The following is a 21,552-nucleotide window of genomic DNA, read 5'->3' on the forward strand; positions in this document are numbered from 1 at the left end:
CAAATAACCCTATTAAAAATGGGGCACAGAACTAAATAAAGAATTTTCAACTGAGGAATACCAAATGGCTGAGAGCACCTAGAGAAATGTTCAACATCCTTAGTCATCAGGAAAATGCAAATCAAAAGAACCATGAGATTCCACCTGACACAAGTCAGAATGGTTAAGATAAAAACTCAGGTGACAACAGATGCTGGCAAGGATGTGGAGAAAGAGGGACACTCCTCCATTGATGGTGGGATTGCAAGCTGGTACAACCACTCTGGAAATCAGTCTAACAGTTTCTCAGAAAATTGGACATAGTATTACTTGAGGACCCAGCAATACCTCTCCTGGGCATATACCCAAAAGATGCTCCTATATATACTATGTTTATAGCAGCCTTACTTATACTTATACTTATAGCAGCTTCTTCCAGAAGCTGGAAAGAACCCAGATGTCCTTCTTCAGAGGAATGGATACAGAAAATGTGATGCATTTACACAATGGAGTACTACTCAGCTATTAAGAACAATGAATTCATAAAATTCTTAGGCAAATGGATGGAGTTAGAAAATATCCTGAGTGAGAAAACCCACTCACAAAAGAACACCCATAGCATGCACTCACTGATAAGTGGATATTAGCCCAAATGCCTGCTTTCTATCTCAGAAGCAATTAACTCATAACACATGAAGACTGACAGAGTTTTAATTGCAGTTTTCATTTCAGTGAGGGCTTTAATAGCAGTCCTATTTTCAAAGGCTTAATAATTACAGTACAATTTTAGGAATTCGTATAGAATCATTATTAGGAATTAAGAAATATGTTTCTCTATATAACATCAGTACAAGGCAGTACATTTGATCTACAGAAAATCTGCCCAATAGGGTGGCTCATGCCCAGGGATTATATAATATTAATTTTATAAAGATAAGAAAGGCATATAAATGACAGGAATCAATACCTGAATACATTATCCCTTCAACCTTGCGTATAAGGGCTCATATATGATAGTCCGCACTCAGTGGTAGAACAACCTCAGGAAGATCACCTGCTAGCCTTTCATCTCTCCTAAATGGCTGCTGGCAATATAGCCTGCCCTGGTCTATGACAGCTCCAGTGGCCTGTGAGTTCTCGACTGCTAAACTGAGAAAAACCCTTCCCTAGATGATGATGATGATGATGATGATAACAATAAGCAGAGGCCACCTGTTACAGGTACTCTCCTTTTAAATGAGTGTGATCATGTGTGTGTGTGTGTGTGTGTGTGTGTGTGTGTGTGTGTGTGTGTGTGTTTGTGCGTGTGTGTATGTTTATGCTGTGGACCTTTCTATGTTCAATAGGAGGCTTTGGAGAGAGGAAAGGTGGAAGAAAATAGTGTAATTTCTTTATTAAACTTAAAAAATAATGAAAGAAATAATTTCAAAAACCAACATGACAAAGCATTCACGTGTGCATTTGCTGCTACTTCATCACTTCTCATGTGACACAAACTCTACTATATAATTCACGAGTCAGCATACATAAACATGTAACACCTGAGTCATCATTTACAAACATACAACTCACAAATCAGCATACACAAACATAGAACTCACAAGTCAGGGTACATAAATGACTACTTCTTTCATAAACCATGCCAGATTTTACTTCATGATTTTCTATTACAGGCTGAGTATTTCACATCCACAATTTTTGGGACTATTAATAATTTATATTTCGGTTCTCTGTTTGAGGAACATTTTCATATTTAATGAATTTTCATTAGAATGCAACCCAAGTCTCAACCCAAAATTTATTTATGCTTTTTATAACCATACCATGAATGCAATTTTATACAGTATTGTTCTTTTGACACAATATCTCTTTATATTGTTGACTATGAAAAATGACTTACATTTCTTTTTTAAAAAAACATTCATTATAACATATGAATTTTAGGACTAAATTTAGAGAGGAACGTTCAGAGGGATGCTGAGCAGGAGAGTCACAAGACTTTCTGAACTCAGTGCCACAGGGGACAAGGGCTAACTTGAAGGACATTGGGCAGAGATCATCCTCAGAGAATCTTGTTATGGGTCTTTTCATTTGTTTAATTCCTATAGCAATCATATTTGGAGAATAATCTTAGGTTGTTTTGCATGTGGCCTTTGCAGTCAGAAGCAGGAGAAAGAGGTTTTTTGTTTTGTTTTTTCTTTTGTTTGTTTGTTTTTTTTCCCTCTTCACTGCTCATCCCAGAGACTTCTTTAAGAGTGGGTAGGGAAGTGGGGGGGAGGGTATGGGGGACTTTTGGGATAGCATTGGAAATGTAATTGAGGAAAATATGTAATAAAAAAATAAATTAAAAAAAAGAAGAAGAAAAAAAAAAGAAAAGAAAAAAAAAAGAGGCACATTTTACTATTACGCAATATCCAATCCAGGGAGCCACCGATCTGCACAACCTAAAAAGCACACATTTCCCCAAATTGTGGGTCAGCTCTAGAATTTCTCTGTAGATATGATGGACATAAGGAAGAAGCACAGTTTCAAGAAAGATGATTCCATTCCAACATTGAGGGCTGTATCAAATTACACCACTGTAGATCTTTCACTCAGTGTGGGAAGTGGCTGAGCAAGAACATATCACCCATCACAAGCACCTTTATTAAATGACATGGAGCCATAGTGAAGATAAGCCACAGGAACAGAGTTGAATTACCAAGGCTGGAGCAATGACATATGAAGAAGAAGAGAAACACTTCTTTTAAAAGCTGCTGCTAGTGTGTCTATTACTGATGGTATTCTTGTCATGCCACACGGCTGTGTACCAGCACAGACTCTGGACCATATGGCTCACCCACAACAAGGACAGAGTGGGGTCTGAGGAATGAGAATCAAGAAGCTCTGGGATAGGAGCTGAGCAGTGTTTCTGCAGTCAATAGTTCATAATAAAGAAGCAAGCAGATGTTTATAGGTTCTACTTCCCTCTGCCTCCTCTTCCAGGTTGAAGCAGTAATGGACAACAAAAGACCCTAAATGCCATGAGACTTGACAAGCTAGAAGAACCATTCAGCTGGAAACTAAAGGTTTCTAATTGTGCCTGGGGCATATCGCACAGGTACCTTGGCAGATGAACTTATTTTAGGCCCCTTCTCAGCCACAGACAGAGAAAAATCATGGACGCAGAAGTGAACACTGTGCCACAGACACAAAAGTAGATGCAGAAGTAAACATTGCCAGTGATCAGTAACAGTAATTCAAGGCAACTTGGAGGCCTCACCAAGCTGGACTTTGGTGAAACTGTATTTTGGTCTTGTGTTGCTGCCTATCTCAGATGGATATAGTTTTCTTTGTGTCTATCTAGTAAAAGGATTCTTTTAATCATTGTCTTCATTGCTAGCTTGGTTGTGTAAACAAACATTCTTGGAAAGAATAATAACATCTTTTACTGAACTTTATGTAAAGTGGACAAATTACTTAAATTACTGGAAAGTTTGGAATCTGACATCTAGAGCCAAGTTGTCGGTAATTCTCTGTGACCTGCTGATGCAATGTTTCTACCAATGTATTTTAAAAAGAATGATGATTTATGACTTTTATTTTATTAAAACTCAGTAAAGTTATTAACATATTGGAATAGAATTTAGTCAAGCCTGAGGCTATGTTTCCAGGCCACTGATCACTCATATTTGGCTCAGAATAAGGGTTTTAAAGAACATATGCGATGATGTTGACAATTGTCACTCATTGCCTTACTTATACTTTTAATGAAATACCTCCATTTTCCATTTGTAATAATAATTTTGCTAGGCACAACAAGATTGGCTGACAGTTCCTTAATTTCAGAATGTGAACTATATCATCCCATGATTCTCTGGCTTTAAATACTGACATCATCAGATATTTTTTTCTGATGTATGAAAATTGGTGTTTATCCCTTAATACTTTAGTATTCTTCCTTTACTATGCACTTTTATTGATTAAATTTGTCCTTGGTCAATTTTTTATAGCCATATAGTACATTCTGATCACTCTCAAACCCTACCTTGTATATCACCTTCCTACCCCTACCAACTCCCCACTCCCCTATAAGTCCCTGCCTCAGATTCACGTATTTCTGATTTGCAACACCCAGAGTTTAACCTGGTATCTGTATGACAGTAGGTTTTGATCTCTCCTGTGACCCTTGTGGACTCAGCTTATGTAGTGGTTCTTCTCTCAACTTTTTCCATCAGCATTTGTGGTCCTTGTAATCTTGTTGATGGCCACCCTAACTATAAGGATATATAAACTTAAATTAGATTAAATTTTCATTTGTCTGTTAACTAGGAATGATGAACACTTTTAAAAAGTGTTTACTAGTCTTTTCTATATTTTCTTTTGAAAGTTCTTTTTAATTTTATGTGTTTTGTGCTGTTTATTTTGTTGATGTTTAGCTTCTTGGATTCTTCATATAACTAGATACCAACTCTCTGTCAGATGTACAGCAGGCAAAGATTTTTTCCCATTCTATGAATAACCTCTTTATTCAATTTATGATTTCCTCTGGTATACAGAGGATTTTTAATTTCATAAAATGTCATTTGTCAAATTTTCTCCTACCTTCTAGGGTTCCAGATCCCTTTTCTGGAAGTCTTATCCTGTAAACATGTGTTGAATGAAGTACACTCTACACATTTTCCTTTAACAGTTTTTAAAGTCCTGGTCTTATGTTGAAGTCTTTGATCCATCTGAAATTGAGTTTTATGCAGTATGAGAGATACAGATAAAGAGTCATTCTTTTCCATGCAGCCATTCAGTTTTCCCAGTGTTATCTGTTGAAAATGCTGTCTTTTCTTCAACATGTGTTTTGGTCTCTTTCTCAAAAGTCAGGTACCAATGAGAGCATAGGATTACATACGGGTCTTCATTGTATCCCACTCATCAGTATATCTGTTTTTATACCAGTACCAGGCTAGTTCTATTGATTTGGCTCTGTGAAGCAACTTGAAGTCAGGTATGATGACGAGCCCCACATTAGCCCTTTGTTCAAGATTGCTTTGGTTTCCCTTCATCTTTTGTGCTTCCCTATACATTTCAAGATTATTCTATTTCTCTGAATAATTGTCCCAGAATTTTGATCAGGATTGTATTAAATTTGTGGATTCCTTTGAGTAGACTGGCCCTTGTTTCATAACATTAATTTTTCCAATCCAAAAGCATGGTAGATCTTCCTACATGCTAGTATCTTCCTCAACTTCATTCTTTGGTGTTAGCAACTTTTCAATGTAGAGATCTTTACATACTTGATCAGGCTTATTTCTTAGTATTTTAGTTTATTTTTCTGGCTTTTGTGAATGGGATCATTTCCTTGGGTTTGTTTTTTTCCCCATGGTGTTTAATTAGGTTGTTAGCAATTTGGAACATACCAGTTTGTGAGGATACATCCCATCTGTTGGGAAGAACTGAGGTCACAGGTAGTGCTGGAGCTGAGGAATAGCTCTGATCTTTGGCAAAATCTGTGAGTCCAAAGTTCTGTGATTAGTCTTGCACTGTTCTATAATCTCATATTTCTCCTTCTCCATGTCAAATATCTTGCCCTCCTGGTGCCTGGGTTTGCACTGCTGCTTCATCTTGAAGTAAGCATCAGTCTGGGGTTTGGAGATTTAAACCTTGTTGATATTAATTTTTATAGAGTTGATAATGACAGACATTTGGTGTGTTCTGCACAGAGGAACTAGGTTGTGGGCAAAAGGTCCAGTTACAAGTTGCAAACCCCTGCCCAGCTGCTTCATGTGTCATCCAGTGACATTGATCAGGACAGTCTCGGGAGTGCTGTTGCTCACAGCTGTCTCATGTGTTGAATGAAGGGTGTTTTGCCATGGCATAGCAGCTTCCGAGGCACATCTTCATTTACTGAAGCTTCACTACCCCAGTACCACCATTCTTGTCTCCATAAATTGTCTTTATGATAGTAGCAACGACCTTCTCCTTTTTCTTCTTTTCACCCTTGGACTTGACAGCTGAGTATTTCCTTTTGTACAAGTCCTTTATTGAACACATAGCAAGATAGAGATTAGCTGCCAGTTCCTCTATCCAGGTCAGGGTTTTGGCTGTAAAGGGACTTCCCCTTCCTGGGCCTTTTAACTTTAGGGTCACCCTTTTTGGTTGTTCTAGTGGCCAGGGCATCAGTGGAAGCAGCATCACCATCAGCCTTCTTGGCTGCAGGCAGGTTTCCTCTCCTTTGTATCAGCAGGCTTTTCCACTTTTTTTTTCACCCGCCATCTTGCAAGACGGGAAAGAGAACTAAGGGCTCATCTTCCAGGGCCTTATATGCAATTTTTCACTTATTTTTCACAGTGCCTGTCATCTGTATATAAGAAGGCTACTAATTTTGCATCTGTCCACTTTACTGGAAGTGTTTATCAGCTTTAAGAGATTTTGGCTGACTCTTTAGACTCTCTTTGGTATAGAATTGATTTTTCTTATTTCATTTATCTGCTTCTTTGAGTCCTCTCTATAGAAATCACATTTAACAGTTCAGCTATCTGTCTTTTTTGATTTTGAGAAATTGTGAAATTCAGAGGTGTCATACTGGATTGTGATCTTAGTTGTCTTAGTGTTCTATTGCTGTGATGAAACACCATGACCAAAAAAAAAAAAAAAAAAAAAAAAAAAAAAAAAAAAAAAAAAAAAAAACCTGGGGAACAAAGTGATTATTTCTGTTTATATGACCCGATCTCATTCCTCTATAAAGGAGTTAGGGCAGGAATTCAGGACAGAAACCTGAACAAAGGAGTTGATGTAGAGGCCATGGAGGAATGCTGTTTATTGCTGTGCTCCTCAGAGCTTGCTCAGTCTGTTTTCCTATAGAAGCTAGAACCATCAGCCCAGGGCTGACATGCCACCTCCTCCATGAGCTCATCCTTCCCGTAACAATCATCAGTCAAGAAAATGTACCACAGGGCTGTCCATAAGCCAATCTGGTCAAACCATTTTTCCCAAATGACATTCCCTCTTCCAAATGATCCTAGCTAGTGTCAACGTGACATAAAATTACTCAGTACAACTATTGTTTCATGTTCATGTGTTTGTGTGTTCTTTGTTGTGTTTCATTTATCTTAAAGTATATTGTAATTAAAATATAATTTTATCACTCCCCTCCCTTTCCTCTCTCTAGCTCCTCCTATGCCCCTCCCTCCAACTCTCCTATGTCTCTCTACCAAAACATCTCAAATTTATGACCTAGTTTTCCTTAATTATTTTACACACACAGACACACACACACACACACACACACACACACCCCTCTAGAAATTGCTGTCTAAACAAGGCCTAAATAATTAATAATAATAAATAATATCAATAGACATGCTAAGGCTGAAAGGTATAAATCTCACAGGAGTGGGGGTCCTAGCTCTAGATAAAGAGCTATGAGCAATTAATGACTGCTGAGAGAGGAGAAATTTGTCCCTCCCAAGGATGAGCCTTTGATTGGTTCTCCAGTACCAAGTGATAAGCCCTAATATCATATACATACAAACAACAAAAGCAGATTCAACACGTACTGTACTTTCTGCATTTTTTGGCAAGAATGTGTCATCCATTTTTTCCTTCGTTTCCATTTGGCTCTGTTCATTCTATTTTATGTGAGTAGTTCTGGTAAGATATCTTTCACTGGGATTGTGATCCAGGGAGAAGCTAACTCCAGGAACAAATATATGGACTGACAGCAGCTCCAGTGTTAATTGCAGTAGACAACACTGTGCCTCCTGTAAGGCTTGGAAATAGTGAATTCGTTGTAAAGTTGTAGTTTATGGTTTTTAATGTTTTAGCATCAGGTGTATCACTTTTAGTTAGTGAAGTAGAGAGGGAATCCAAGAGGAGAAACAGGAGTGAGGAATAAGGAGGAAAACTGTGGAGTAGAGGTGAAAAGCAGTAGAGAAAATGTGTGTTAAGTTTAAAGAAAGAAACATCAGATAAAAGTTTTTACAATGAACTGTAGGAGGTGAAGAGATGGCTCAGTGGTTAAGAACACTGGCTGCTCTTACAGAGGACCTGGGTTCAATCCCTAACAGCCATATGGCAGATAACAGCTGTCTAAAATACAGTCCTAGGGGACTCTAATGCCCTCTTCTGGTCCCTGTGGACACTACATGCACAAAACGTAGCCATAAAACAACATAAAAATCTCAAAAACAGCTAGTTACAAAGGATACAAATTGAAACATAACCACTGAGCAGTTAAAACATAAAAATATAAATTCTAATGAAATAATTAAAACATGCAATAAATTGTTCAATTAAAAAGTGTATAATGCTCTTAGTATTTCTTCCCATTTGGGAAGATTTGTCCACTCACTCTTCATATCCCATTTTAAATCAGTCTCCATTAATGTACATGGCTGGGGGAGGTGGATGCAGAGTGCCAAGGATGCTAGTCTCCCAAATTCAGACAAGCAAGTATGTCTTTCAGGTGATAAGGGTTTCTGTGTCCAGAGATCACTTTCCCCATTCTTCTCTGTTAACTTCCTATGTTGCACACTTGTACTGGCTAGTTTTGTGTCAACTTGACACAGCTGGAGTTATCACAGAGAAAGGAGCTTCAGTTGAGGAAATGCCTCCATGAGATATAACTGTAATATAAATGTAAGGCATTTTCTCAATTAGTGATCAAGGGGGAAAGGCCCCTTGTGGGTGGGACTATTTCTGGGCTGTTAGTCTTCGTTCTATAAGAGAGCAGGCTGAGCAAGCCAGAAGCAAGCAAGCCAGTAAGTAACATCCCTCCATGGCCTCTGAATCAGCTCCTGCTTCCTGACCTGCTTGAGTTCCAGTCCTGACTTCCTTTGGTGATGAACAGCAGTATGGAAGTGTAAGCCGAATAAACCCTTTCCTCCCCAACTTGCTTCTTGGTCATGATGTTTGTGCAGGAATAGAAACCCTGACTAAGACAACACTACAACCCATCCTTGGTGCTTTTGGGGTTACTGTGTCTGTGTATGGTTTTGTGTGTCTGAAGTTCTGACAGGGTGTGGAGTGCCAGCCCAGCCATGTTTGCTGTTCTCAGTTTGTCAGAACACCATAGGCAGTCCCTTCACACACTTTCTGGAATGCAAATAACCCCTCTTTTTAAAAAGTGTTTTCTCTCCCTTTTTTTTCTATTAACTTGAATTCCATATTTATGTGGGATATTAACTCTTTGTTGTCTATATAGCTTATTCTTTCATTTTAATCTTAACTATGAATTTGCCATATCTGACCATTGTGTTGAAGGACATTAAATTTATACTGGACAGTTTTAGAAAGATTTCTACCCACCACAGGAGGATAAAGGATATTTCAAAAGTTTTCTTCATATTTAGTGTGATTAGAGGGTCTCTCTTCTTCATTCGTTCATACCAACTTATTGAGTACCAATGATGAGCATCACTTGATTGTGGTATAGCATCCGTTCAAAGGACTACTGGATTTATTTGGCCAATATTTTGTTGAGGAATTTTCTATCCAGCCTTCTCTCTCTCTCTCTCTCTCTCTCTCTCTCTCTCTCTCTCTCTCTCTCTCTCTCTCTCTCTCTCTCTCTCCTCCTTTCTCTCCTTTTTTCCGTGCCTTTCTATAATAAAGCTCTAAAACCATAGACAGTCTCTGTTAGCCCGCCACGCTTGGAGGACAGGATAGGCTTTCTCCTAATGAGCCGTTTCTAATGGAAGGCCTTCCTGTGCTCCAGTCAAGATCTGCTTAGTTGGGGGAACGTTTCTTCCCTCATTCCTCTCTCCCATAACCCCGAGGCTTTAGGGAGTAGCCCCAGGGCTCCCAGGTTGGGCTTCCCCTTGTCCACCCCCCCCACCATCCCCCGCAAAGAGTGGGTCAGAGGCTTGGATGCCCACCCGGGGCTGAGTGGAAAGAGTCTGGCGGCCCTCCCACGTCCACCTGACCAGAGAATAGGTGGAACTCTGGTGGGGCGTGGGTCTTTCTTTCTTCTCTTCCCCTGGACCCCTTTTTAGTTCCCACGAGGGATATTGACTGGTAAATTTGGGAGGGTTTTTTTTCTTTTTTGTATTTTTATAATTCAAATGAACATACACAACACTAAAACAGGAGAAGAATCATGACAAAAAAGGAATCTGCAAGCACATATCTAATCCAAGGTTTATGAAAGTCCACCTCTAAGGGATGGCGCCTTACAGACAGTTTTCCACTTAATTAAACATCCATTCAAAATATCTATGGAATAAGATGTCCAACAGTAGTTTGCAAAATCACGCCTCAATTATTTTTGTTATTTAAAAAGACTGACATTTGTGGCCACAGCAAAAGTACAAACAGTAAACTCGCAAGGAACTTCACATGCCTTAAAAATGCCATTTAAGTCATTTCAAAAGGAACTGTAAAAAAATTTGTCGACAGTTATAGTATGACCCATTACACAGGATTTTTAATAGCTTTAGGTTAGCAGTTAATTCAGGAGTCTGTCATGATTACATAGGGGACTCTTCCATCTCTGATCACATAAGCTAACAATTCCCAGGAAGTAATGCCAACACAACAGATAAATCGTTTTTTCTTCCTATTTTTTCTTATCTTAAACTAGATTTTCTGACTTACTTTAGTCAACATTAAAAAAAAAATGAAAAAACTCTTTCCTGACTTGTATTAAAAAAAAAAAAACAAACAAGAAATGCAAAACCATTGTTTTGTTTTACATTTTCCTTGAATTCACCACGTTGTGTAGTACCCATAGAGGACAGAAGAGATCATCAGATTCTCCTGGGACTGGAGTCAGAGACAGGTATGAGGTGGATGCCTCAGGTCCTCTGGAAGTGCTCTTAACGTCTGAGCTATCTTTCTTGCCCCAAAAGAGTATTTCTTAAAAGGAATTTTACTGCATCATTGTTGTCTGGAAGGATGACTCTGGCAGGAGTCAGGTAATATTAAAGGAAACTGCAGAGCTCTTTCCTTGATGATTGACTGTCAAAAGGTCGCGGTCACGTGGTCTTCCTACCTTTAATTGTGCAGCAAGGTACATGCTGCATGGGAGAATCAGGGAAAGATGAAGAATGAACACATATAAATAGAGAAGCCATTTGTTACATGTCCACGTTGGACAGCACACTTTCCTAGAATGTCAAACACAGAGCTACCTTAAAGCTCTGAAAAAGATGACTAAATTCAATAAATTTTATGTCTCAAGCATATTCTGAATATATGTGAAAGTTTCCTGGGAAGCACACAATTTGGGAAACTGTTGTACTTTGTTTTTAAGCTAGATATGTTTAAAGAAGTTTTGTTTTCTTAGTAACTTTGCAGATCTGTGCTTCTGCAGACTCTCTGAGAGCAATCCTTTCCATCAAGACATCTCAGGATGTGAACCATGCTAGTCTGGGTATATGGGAACCTCAGAGCACTCACAGAAATCCTTGCCTTGCTTTTGTTCAGCTCTCCTTGATGGGGATTCTGTAATTTGCACTCATCAAAGCTTGCAAATTGACTTGAATCAAAGTTTTTCAGAAGCTATAATACACTATCATCAAAACCTAGTGCTAGGCAAGTGCACTCAAACTATATTTTCAGGCACAATTATGTGGATAATTATGTCATAGCTGGTATTCAGATGAAAATAACTTGCATTTACAAGCAATTATTCTATGTATTATTTTATGCTGCTGTCACCCATATCCATGGAAAATGCTTTTTTGATCTATGTTGTTCCCCCATTACCTAATTTCGGATCCAATTTACGGACACATATTGCAAAGTATTTAAAACTAAATCTATTGTCTTTTATAAAGGAAACTTGTTTATTTTCATTTCCCCTTTCCTTGATAAAAAGGTTACCATCCCCCCCTGACATGAATTTGATGTTCCATTTTCTGTTTTATTTGGTCATCAGAATGGTTTGAATGGTTCAGTGTTGGATGAACCAAACTTGCTCAGCATCTTCCTTCCTACTTTAGCCCAGGCCCTCCTCAACTCTCCTGCAGACCTTGTAGTATCTCCTAATTGATCTTTGTGATTATGCATTCTTTCCACTTGAATACTTCAAAGTTCCTCTCTTGTGACAATCAGAGGTTTTTCTGATTAAGACCCCATATGGTTTCTGGATTCTGGTCATATAAAGGCCCACATGTTAGGAGGAGGCCACCCCAGCCTCATTAGCCTTAGTCCTGATTATGCTCCATTTTCTGGTCTATAATTAGTAGTAATCAGAACCACAACTCAAATGCACTTTGATGAAATATTTTAAGCATCACTCCCCCTAAAGCCATAAAAGATGAAGAATTTGGTGATAAACTCTTGTAAAGCATGGGCTTGCTGCCTGACGAAAACGTTTAATTTGGTCTGCTTCAACTTCAATTGACTCAGGAATCCCAAGATGTGAACTCCATACCTGAGGACAGATAGATGTCCACCAGGCAGGGCTTTCTTACACAGTGCCTAGGGACACAGTGGTTACAGTGGTTGGGACACATTTTTATTTATTAGTGGGAGACCCTTGCTGCTATTCCTTAGTCCAGGGGACAGAGAATTTTCCTCCTTTTCTCTGCCCCAATGATGGCAGCAACACAATGGTAGCCATTGGCAAAGCAGTCAGCAGTGAGGCATCCTCATAGTCTCAGCCACCTGCTCCTTCCTTGGCCCTAGCAGAGAACCGGTTACTGACATGCACTCTATCACTGCTCTTCTTCCAACTAAGAAATATTGGACTCAAATAATCATCATGGTAGGAATGGAGGTATAGTGCATTGCATTGGCAGCTGATAGAAAAGCAAGGCTTCATCTGTGAGAATTAAAACAATTAACCAAGCACTGTCCAGCACATACAAAAATACACTGCATACCACCCACAACTTAAAGATATATAGCCTATCGGTGGTATAAATCCTTACATCTTATGAAATGTAAAAATAAACTGCACAGCATCCACAACTTAATGATATATAGACTATCTGTATAAATCCTTACATCTTACAATCTACTTTCATGGACTGGGGTCTAGCATAGCATGAGTAAAGACCCAAGTTCAATCTTGAGGCTTCGGAACAAATAAGACAAACAAGTAAACCACTACCATGAGAGAAAGATGGTGATGATGAGGAATGGCTGAAAGCTTCAGTCCACATTCAGACCAGCATTTCTCTGCTGTCTTGATCTATTGATACTGTTCATATTCCCCATACTCCTCTCTAAAGGATCCACTATAGCTGTTCCCTGAACATGACCTGGCACAGGATGATGTTGCACTTGGTGTGGCTTTAGGATGTATATAAAATCATGAATCCCTTCATCCACACTTCCTATCTTCATTTGCCCTGACCACAGCTGTTCAGTCCAGGAAACCAGGGACTAGCAAGAATCATATTCCCATATAGGTAATAGTCAGTTCAGGAGAAGGGGAGCATAAGGGGAGATGCACTAATTCTAGGAAGACCAGGTGTGAGGAGCATGTGAGCAGGGTAGAAGACAAAGTTTAGGGGTGGGTTTCTACCCTACAATGATGGTCTCCTGATTTAGTACTGCTGTTACAGTGTCTCCCTGTATTCTGTGGCAAGATGAAAAGGCCCATATTCTCTCTCTGCATCCCCAGACACTTGTCTGTGGCATTTTCTATTTTCTCACTGTCATTTTTTTTTCTGGACAGGTTTTAGCTGAGTACCAATTAATTTCTTTTAAGTGCTTTTTACAGGGAAATGTCACTCTGCTGAAACACACACCTTTAAAGATGAAACAAAGAGAGACTGTCCATCAAGCCTGAAAGCTAAAAGGTGACACTTGGGAGATTTAATGGGTAGAACACAACAGACATGGGAAAAGAACTGGCCCCGGAACTTCTCCCTTCCTTCATTGCAAGGCTGGTATTTGCCAAGAATGTGCTTGCAGGGCTATACTTGTAAAGAACTGAATCGTTCTATGTCAGCTAGTTATTTCCCCCGGAACAACCAACCTACAATATTCCCCAACCTTCCAGTGATTGATTGCTCAGCTCTCTCAGAAAGGCGGTGGTTTAATGCTGATTCTGCTGCCCTAAGTCCAGCCCCTACAGGGAAGCAGTCTACTCAGCAGCACTGACAGGTGCACAGTCCATGCCTATTATTAAGCCAACTGTGCCCATGACACCTGCTGGCTTCTAACTAAAGATAAGTCCCTTTGCTGAATAGAGATTGGTGCTCTGATCGATGCAGCCAGCTTCCTTAGATTTTGTCTAAAGGTTTCAATGTGATGTAGAAAGTTCCGCTGGGAACTTTACCCATGAAATGAACCTACCGAATTAGGCAAAGATACCTTCAGGTAAACAAGTGGGGCTATGTCTCATCTGTGCATCTAAACTAAATGACTTTGGGAGAGCAGGGGGAATGCTCTTAGAGAGAAGCACAGAAATGCAGGGAAGTACAAAGTTCTCACTGGAGACCACAATCAATACTGACTGTGTAAATCAGCAAAGTACAGCTGGAGAGTTAGGAGCACATAACATCAAAATGCATGACTGCGGAAGTGCATAAACAATAAAAAATAAATGAAGTTAGTTAGTGTTTCTGTGGCCTATTTTCTGAAAATAATGAAAGCGGAGCAATGATAAGCCGGTGAAAATGTAGTAATTCAAAACTTCTAAAATAATACAAGCTACTGTGTAAGGACAGAGATAATAGAAGAGGGACATACAGAATAGAGAATGTACTTAAAAGACTGCGAGAAGATAAAGGGAGAAGAAAGGCACAATGGTGTTAATTGAAATGCCCTGTGAGTCCTCTGGAAAAGATGATGGAACTGTAGCTGCTTCTGGGTGGCTTATTGAAAAGGTAAGTCAGTTAAAACTGAACTGCATTACAGAGACAGAGAGAAGGAGGGTGGGAGGGAGAGAAGGAAAGAAGGAGGAAGAGAGAGGAAGGGAGGGAGGGGAAGAGGGAGAGAGACAGAGAAGGAAAGAGATAGAGATAGACAGAGACAGAGAGAGACATTTTGGAAATGTACGAAGGAAGTGAAAGCATGCCTGAAAAGTGTGGAGGAAAAGATCTGAAACTCCCTGGTGGGGCAAGGTGAGGGTAAGCAGCTTCCAAAAGGAAGTTCAAGTGGGTCAAGTGAGAACAGGGATCCTATCTGCCAGCACAAGCCCGCATCTCAAACCCAGTTGTGGAATGTGGAGACAGTGATTTCTCCCATGGACAGGTCATAAGCATTGAGATCTCTGGGTCAGTCTGTGTGACTCAGAGGGTAGGAGAGGAACCCATTCAAAGAATAACAACAGCTAACAGTTAATAGTCAAGGTGCTTTAAGTTGGCTTTCCATAGCCCCAGGGAATGGGAAGGCACAAGGAAGCAGAGAGTAAAAAGAGAGTAAGGGACACTGGGAAACCAAGGATGTAGGTGGCAGGCCATTGGCTCAGACAGGGAAATTCAGAGGAAACATCTACTGTTAGTGGCCAGGCTCAGATCTCACCCCAGGGTAAGTAGAGTCTGATAGCTCTAAGAATGAGGAAACATTTTGGAAATGTACGAAGGAAGTGAAAGCATGCCTGAAAAGTGTGGAGGAAAAGATCTGAAACTGAATGTTCAGTCACCAGAACATCAGTCTGAGGATATAGAGCTCTACACCCCCTAAGTTTTCGTGGTGTCTTTAGAACCACAGCTGTAACCCTCCATCAGGCTGACTGATATCAAGGAGGTACTGAAACTTTGAGGGCAGGTCCTCCACATGAATATATTTCAGTGTTGTGGTTTTTCCCATACTCCCAATGCATTCTAAAGACACTACCTACCCATTTAAAACTGGCAACACAGAGGGGTAGGACTTGGGGAGTCTTGGGACAGTGAGGAAATACATTCAATCCAATCCGTAGACTGTAAAACTAAGACTGACTAATATAGATCCACTAGTACACACAAAGGGGAAAAACAGAGAGGAAACAGTTAAATGGACATTGGATATTTGTCCAATATAAGCTCAGTAACTCCATAAATCATATAAAAATATAAGAGCACAAAAATACCACTGGCCATTGTCACCCCTACAAACATGGAACTGGCATACTCCAGTAAAACACTTCAGCCCTTTGTTTCAACAGTTTATCTCTACCTCTCCCCCTCCCCTCCCCCTCCCCCTCCCCCTCCCTCCCTCCCTTCCTTCCTTCCTGATTTTCATAAGTTCAGTGATTCTTTAGCAGTGATTTTTTTCCTTATTGTGCTTTAATATTTTTATGGTTTTATTTCTCAATTCTTTCATACATTATATATATGAGTTTGTACAGCTTTTCATTACTGAATAATTTAAGACATTTCCTTATTGTTTGAGTTTTTTTTTTTTTTTAATTGCCATGACTGACTACTTGACAACAGCAAGTTAAAGGAGGAAAGTTTATTTTGGCTATTAATTTGAGTGCACAGTGTCTGTGGTGGTTTGAATATACTTGGCCCATGGGAAGTGGCACTATTAGGAGGTATTGGAGAAAGTGTAGCCTTGTTAGAAAAAGTTGTCACTATGGAGGTAGAACTTCGAGATCTCACATATATGCTGAATTTTGGCTGTGTGATCCAGACCCTCCTCCTGGTTCCCTGAGGAAGATAGTTTCCTCCTGGCTGCCTTTGGATCAAGATATAGACCGCTTGGCTCCTTCAGCACCAAGTCTGTCTATATGATGCCATGCTTTCCATTGTGATGAAAATAGACGGAACCCCTGAAACTGTAAGCCAGCTGCAATTAAATGTTTTCCTTTATAAGAGTTGCCTTGGTCATGGTGTCTCTTCACATAAATAAGACCCTAACTAAGACAGTGTTCATCATGGCAGGGAAGCATGGTGGTGAGAGCAGACCTATCTATAGGAACAGGAGTACAAGGGTGAGGCAGATGGTCACATTACAGCCATGCCCAGGAAGCAAAGAGGGAAATGCTGGTGCTTAGTTGTCTACTTCTAAAACTACCAAAGAATCTAGACATAGAATTGTATGTCCAAAATCAGTGAACTCCCACCTCAGTTAAATATCTCAGTAAATATGCTTGCAAATAGGCCCAGGTATTTGTGTACTAGGTGATTTTAATAACTGTCAGGTGACAGTCGAAGTTAAACATCAAAAGACTACAGCTTGTTAACACCCAAATATGTCATTTTATTTATTTTAATTTTTACCAGTTCTTTGATAATTGTGTACAAGTTATTTTGATCTCCCTCACCCCTTTCACATCCTCCCATAACTCTGTCCCCCTACTTCCCTGTCCATTCAACAACTTCATGTTTAAAATTTTAAACCCATTGAGTCCAATTTGTGCTGTCCATGTGTTTTGTCTGTGTTGTCTTCCATTGGAACATGGCCAGTTTACCAGAGGTTATACATTTAAAACAGAACCAAAACCTGACTCACGTTTTTCACCAACTATCAGTTGACAATATGTCCTCATTTAAGAGTGTGTCTGTAAGCCCACCTCACCTCTTCATGCTGAAATTTTGTCTGGTTAGAGCTTTTACATACCTTGTACATCATTTCATTGCCACTGTGGTTTCATATGTGAAACTGCCCTGCTGTGTTCAGAAGAAACGTCTTCCTTGTAGTTACCTACAACTTCGAGTTCTTTTTTTATGCTATCATTTATTTTATTTTATTAATTTAATTTTATTTGTAATTTATTTTCTACATTCCATATTCCATTCCCCACCCCTCCCCTCCCACCCTCCAACTGGTCCACATTCCATACCTCCTCCCTACCACACCCGTCTCCACATGGATGCCTCCACCCTCCACCCATCTGACCTCTAAACTCCCTGGGGTCTCCAGTCTCTTAAGGGTTAGGTACATCATCATATCTGAATGAACATAGACCTGGAAGTCCTCTACTGTATGTGTGTTAGGGGCCTCATATCAGCTGGTGTATGCTCTCTGCTTGGTGGTCCAGTGTTTGAGAGATCTTGGGGTCCAGATTAATTAAGACTGCTGGTCCTCCTATAGGATCACACTTCTCATCTAAAATTCTTTCAGCCTTCCCTAATTCTACAACAGGGGTAAGCTGCTTCTGTCCATTGGTTGGGTGCAAATATCTACATCTGACTCTTGCTTGTTGGGTCTTTTGGAGGGCAGTCATGATAGCCTTCCTTTATACAAAGGATAAACAGGCTGAGAAAGAAATTAGGGAAGCAATTTCCTTCACAATAGCCACAAATAGCATAAAATATCTTGGGGTAACTCTAACCAAGCAAGGGAAAGACATGCATGACAATAATTTCAAATCTTTCAAGAAAGAAATTGAAGACAAGCTCAGAAAATGGAGATAACTCCCATGCTCATGGATTGGAAGAATTAACATAGTAAAAATGGCCATCCTAGCAAAGGCAATCTATATATTCAATGCAATCCCCCATCAAAATCCAAACACAATTCTTCAAATACATGGGAAGAGTAATTCTCAAATTCATCTGGAAAGGCAAAAAACCCAGAATAGTGAAAACAATTTTTAACAATAAGAGTACAGCTCAGAGAATCACCATGTCTGACCTCAAGCTGTACTACAGAGCAATAGTGATAAAAACTGCATGTTATTGGTTCAGAGACAGACATGTTGATCAATGGAATAGAATTGAAGACCCAAAAATAAAACCACATATTTAACATCACTTTAAAGGAGTGTCATGATTGCTTTTATTGACATGAGAAGACCTACCCCCACAGTGAGCAGGACCTTCTGGCAGCAGCTCAGATAAAAGGAGCATAGTAGAAGGAAGACTGTTTTGTCTTTGCTTGCTTGCTCCTTCTTGCTGCTGCTGCTGCTGCTGCTGCTGCTGCTGCTGCTGCTGCTGCTGCTGCTGCTGCTACTGAATCTTTCACTGATATCAGAACCACATTTTCCAAGCTTTCATAAAGGCTTAGCAATCCGTAGCTCTCCAGGAAACATCTGGGCTTCTAACTCCAGTTTGGAACTGCTGAGGTACCCCAGAATCAGGGACCATGTAGCTACTAGGTTCTCAGATCTCAGTTGTGACTACTGTTGGTATTACTATCTTAAAATTAACTTAAGTTTGTGTTTGTGTTTGTGTGTGTGTGTGTGTGTGTGTGTGTGTGTGTGTGTGTGTGTGTGGTATACATTTACCTAACCCATTGGTTCAGTTCCTTTAGAGAACACTGACTAATAATACAGTGGCTAAACCTGAGAAAAGTGTTCCTAAACTCTTGTTTTCCAGGAGGGATTCTCTTTAGGGCCATTCATAGTTCTGGTTCTTTCTAGTTAATTTTCATCTTCATAAATTGGGGCATTTGAGAAGTGAGGTCTTGGCTTCTGGGAATGTATGAGGCTTTCATATAAATGATGTTAACCTCATAACTATTGTAGCCACTTTTCTTCATACATTTGAAATGTAAATAAATAAAATAACCAATGAAAAAAAAAGAAAAGACATTCCCATGCCATGAGTAAATATACTGAACAAAGAAAATATATTGTAAACTGAAAGAGAAAAAACACATATAAAGGGAAACCCATCAAATTAACAGCTGATTTTCCCATGGAATCTTTGAAATCCACAAGAGCCTAGAGCAATGCTCCCCAAGTTTTAAGAAACCAGGGATGAAAAACTAGACTACCATACCAATCAAAATTATTGCTCATAGTTGAAGGATAATCCATGGTCTAAACAGCCTAAAACATTTCATATCTAAAACCAGCAAAATTATAGCAACAAAAAATAAGCCCACTGCTAGACAGAATATTGGAAGCAATATTTTGAACTGAGAGAGGAATAGGCACAACAAAGAGTCTTGAAGAAAATAAATGAAGCTATATTTAATGAAATACAAAGCATGACTAAGAATGCAAATTAGCAAAGGAACAACAAAAGGAAGACAATGCATAAACACCTTTCAATAATAACAATAAGTATTAATGCTCTTAACTTTCCAGTCAAAAGAAATAGAAGTTGATAAATAGAACAAAACCCACTTTAGCTTGAGAAAAAAATATTCCAAACAAATGGGATCTGGAAGGAAGCATGTGTGGCATGCTCATACTGACAAATAGACTTCCAACTAAAGTTAATCAGAAGATACCAAAATGGGCACATCATTCTAAACAAGGGAACAATTAATGAAGAAAACAGCACAACACTAAACATGTATGCAGCAAACTCTGGCTTCAAGATTTCATAAAAATATACTAATGGAGTTAAATAAATAGGACATAAGTTCTCCTTTGAGTTTCAGTAGAATTTAAGTACAGAGCAAAAGAGACATTTAAATTATACCAGGTAGAGAGTCCATTCTCACCTGCCACACATCTAATCAGCTTTTTGCACTTTCTAATATGAGGTGGACAGTGACCTGTGTGAATAGCTGTATCGTCTAAATAAAGTAATTCATGATTGTATAGCTAGTAAATCCAGAATGGAGAACTTATCTGACTCATCCTGAGTGTTTTACTGAAAGCTCAAGCTACTTCTTAACCTTTCCACTTTTTGCCTGAGAACTTTTTATGCAAACTCAAGAATGCTGATGTATAAAGTGGGTACATAGATCAGACACTTACTAGAATTAAATTATGAACTAATTTAAAATAGTTCTTAATTAGACATGTAATTTTAGTACTAAAGGTATTGCTAAAGCACAGGTTTGCATAGTAATGAGATGGGTGTGCTTCCTTATTTATACTGAGGAGTTTAATTTTGGATGATATTAGATACTGCAGAACATAAACCATTTTCAGAGTTCATTAATAATTTGATTTTATAATCATCAGTCCTGAGACCTTTACCTTGCATAAATATGTCATATTGAGCAGCAGAAATGGTAAAATTTCAGAAATTAATTAATTAATTAATTCTACCTTTGATAACTCAGAAATCTTTTCTCTATGCCTTTTAATTTTTTTTTTTTACTTTTTTCATGAGTTAAGAAAGTCAGTTCCACAGTACTATCTTCCCTTTGCATAATGAACCTAGTAGGAGAATGAGTTGAGGGTAAAACAATCGAGTTTAGGATCAATTCTATCTATATATGCCTCCTGCAGTCTTTGTTCTACAAAAGTGAACTCTTTCTGCTTTGGCTGTTAGAAATCTTGGACTGTTTAAATTGCAATCTCCTTGAAATATTTGAAACATATTAGCTAACTCATATATATTTAATCCAACTGTAGGCCTCAGCCAGTTAACAACTCCTATTAATTTTTGAAAGTCATTAAGTGTCTGCAATTGGTCCCTAGAGATCTGTACCTTTTGTGCTAAAATTGTTGATTGATTTTATAGCCTAGATAATTAACTGAATCTCCTCTTTGTATTTTTTCTGGAGCAATCCATAACACCCACCATAACAGAATCCTTTGTGTTACCATAAACATATTCTCTAAAACACCTTTGTCGGAATTAGCCAACAAAATGTCATCCATATAATGATAAACAATAGATCAAGGGAATTGCTTATGAATAATTTCTAATGGTTGTTGCACAAAATACTAACATAAAGTTGAATTATTTAACATTCCCTGTGGATGTATCTCCCGGTGCTATCTCATTTTTGGATGACTATTATTCAAAGTAGGTACTGAGAAAGTAAAGTTTCCCTATCTTTTTCATGCAAGGGTATTGAGAAAAAATCATTTTTAAGCCAATTATTATTATCAGCCATGATTTTGGTAACAAAGATGGTAAAGGA

The 21,552-nt window shown here is 38.9% G+C and overlaps 1 protein-coding gene and 1 pseudogene across 2 annotated transcripts in view; both read right to left on the reverse strand.

The window, feature by feature from the left end:
* The window catches only part of Gabrg3 (gamma-aminobutyric acid (GABA) A receptor, subunit gamma 3), a 670,753-nt gene that overhangs the window by 82,776 nt on the left and 566,425 nt on the right, over positions 1-21,552 (reverse strand). The gene's annotated exons all lie outside the window — the stretch shown is intronic.
* On the reverse strand, positions 5,336-6,280 carry Gm17984 (predicted gene, 17984; annotated as a pseudogene).

Source organism: Mus musculus, chromosome 7, assembly GCF_000001635.26.
Source record: "Mus musculus strain C57BL/6J chromosome 7, GRCm38.p6 C57BL/6J".
Taxonomy (NCBI): domain Eukaryota; kingdom Metazoa; phylum Chordata; class Mammalia; order Rodentia; family Muridae; genus Mus; species Mus musculus.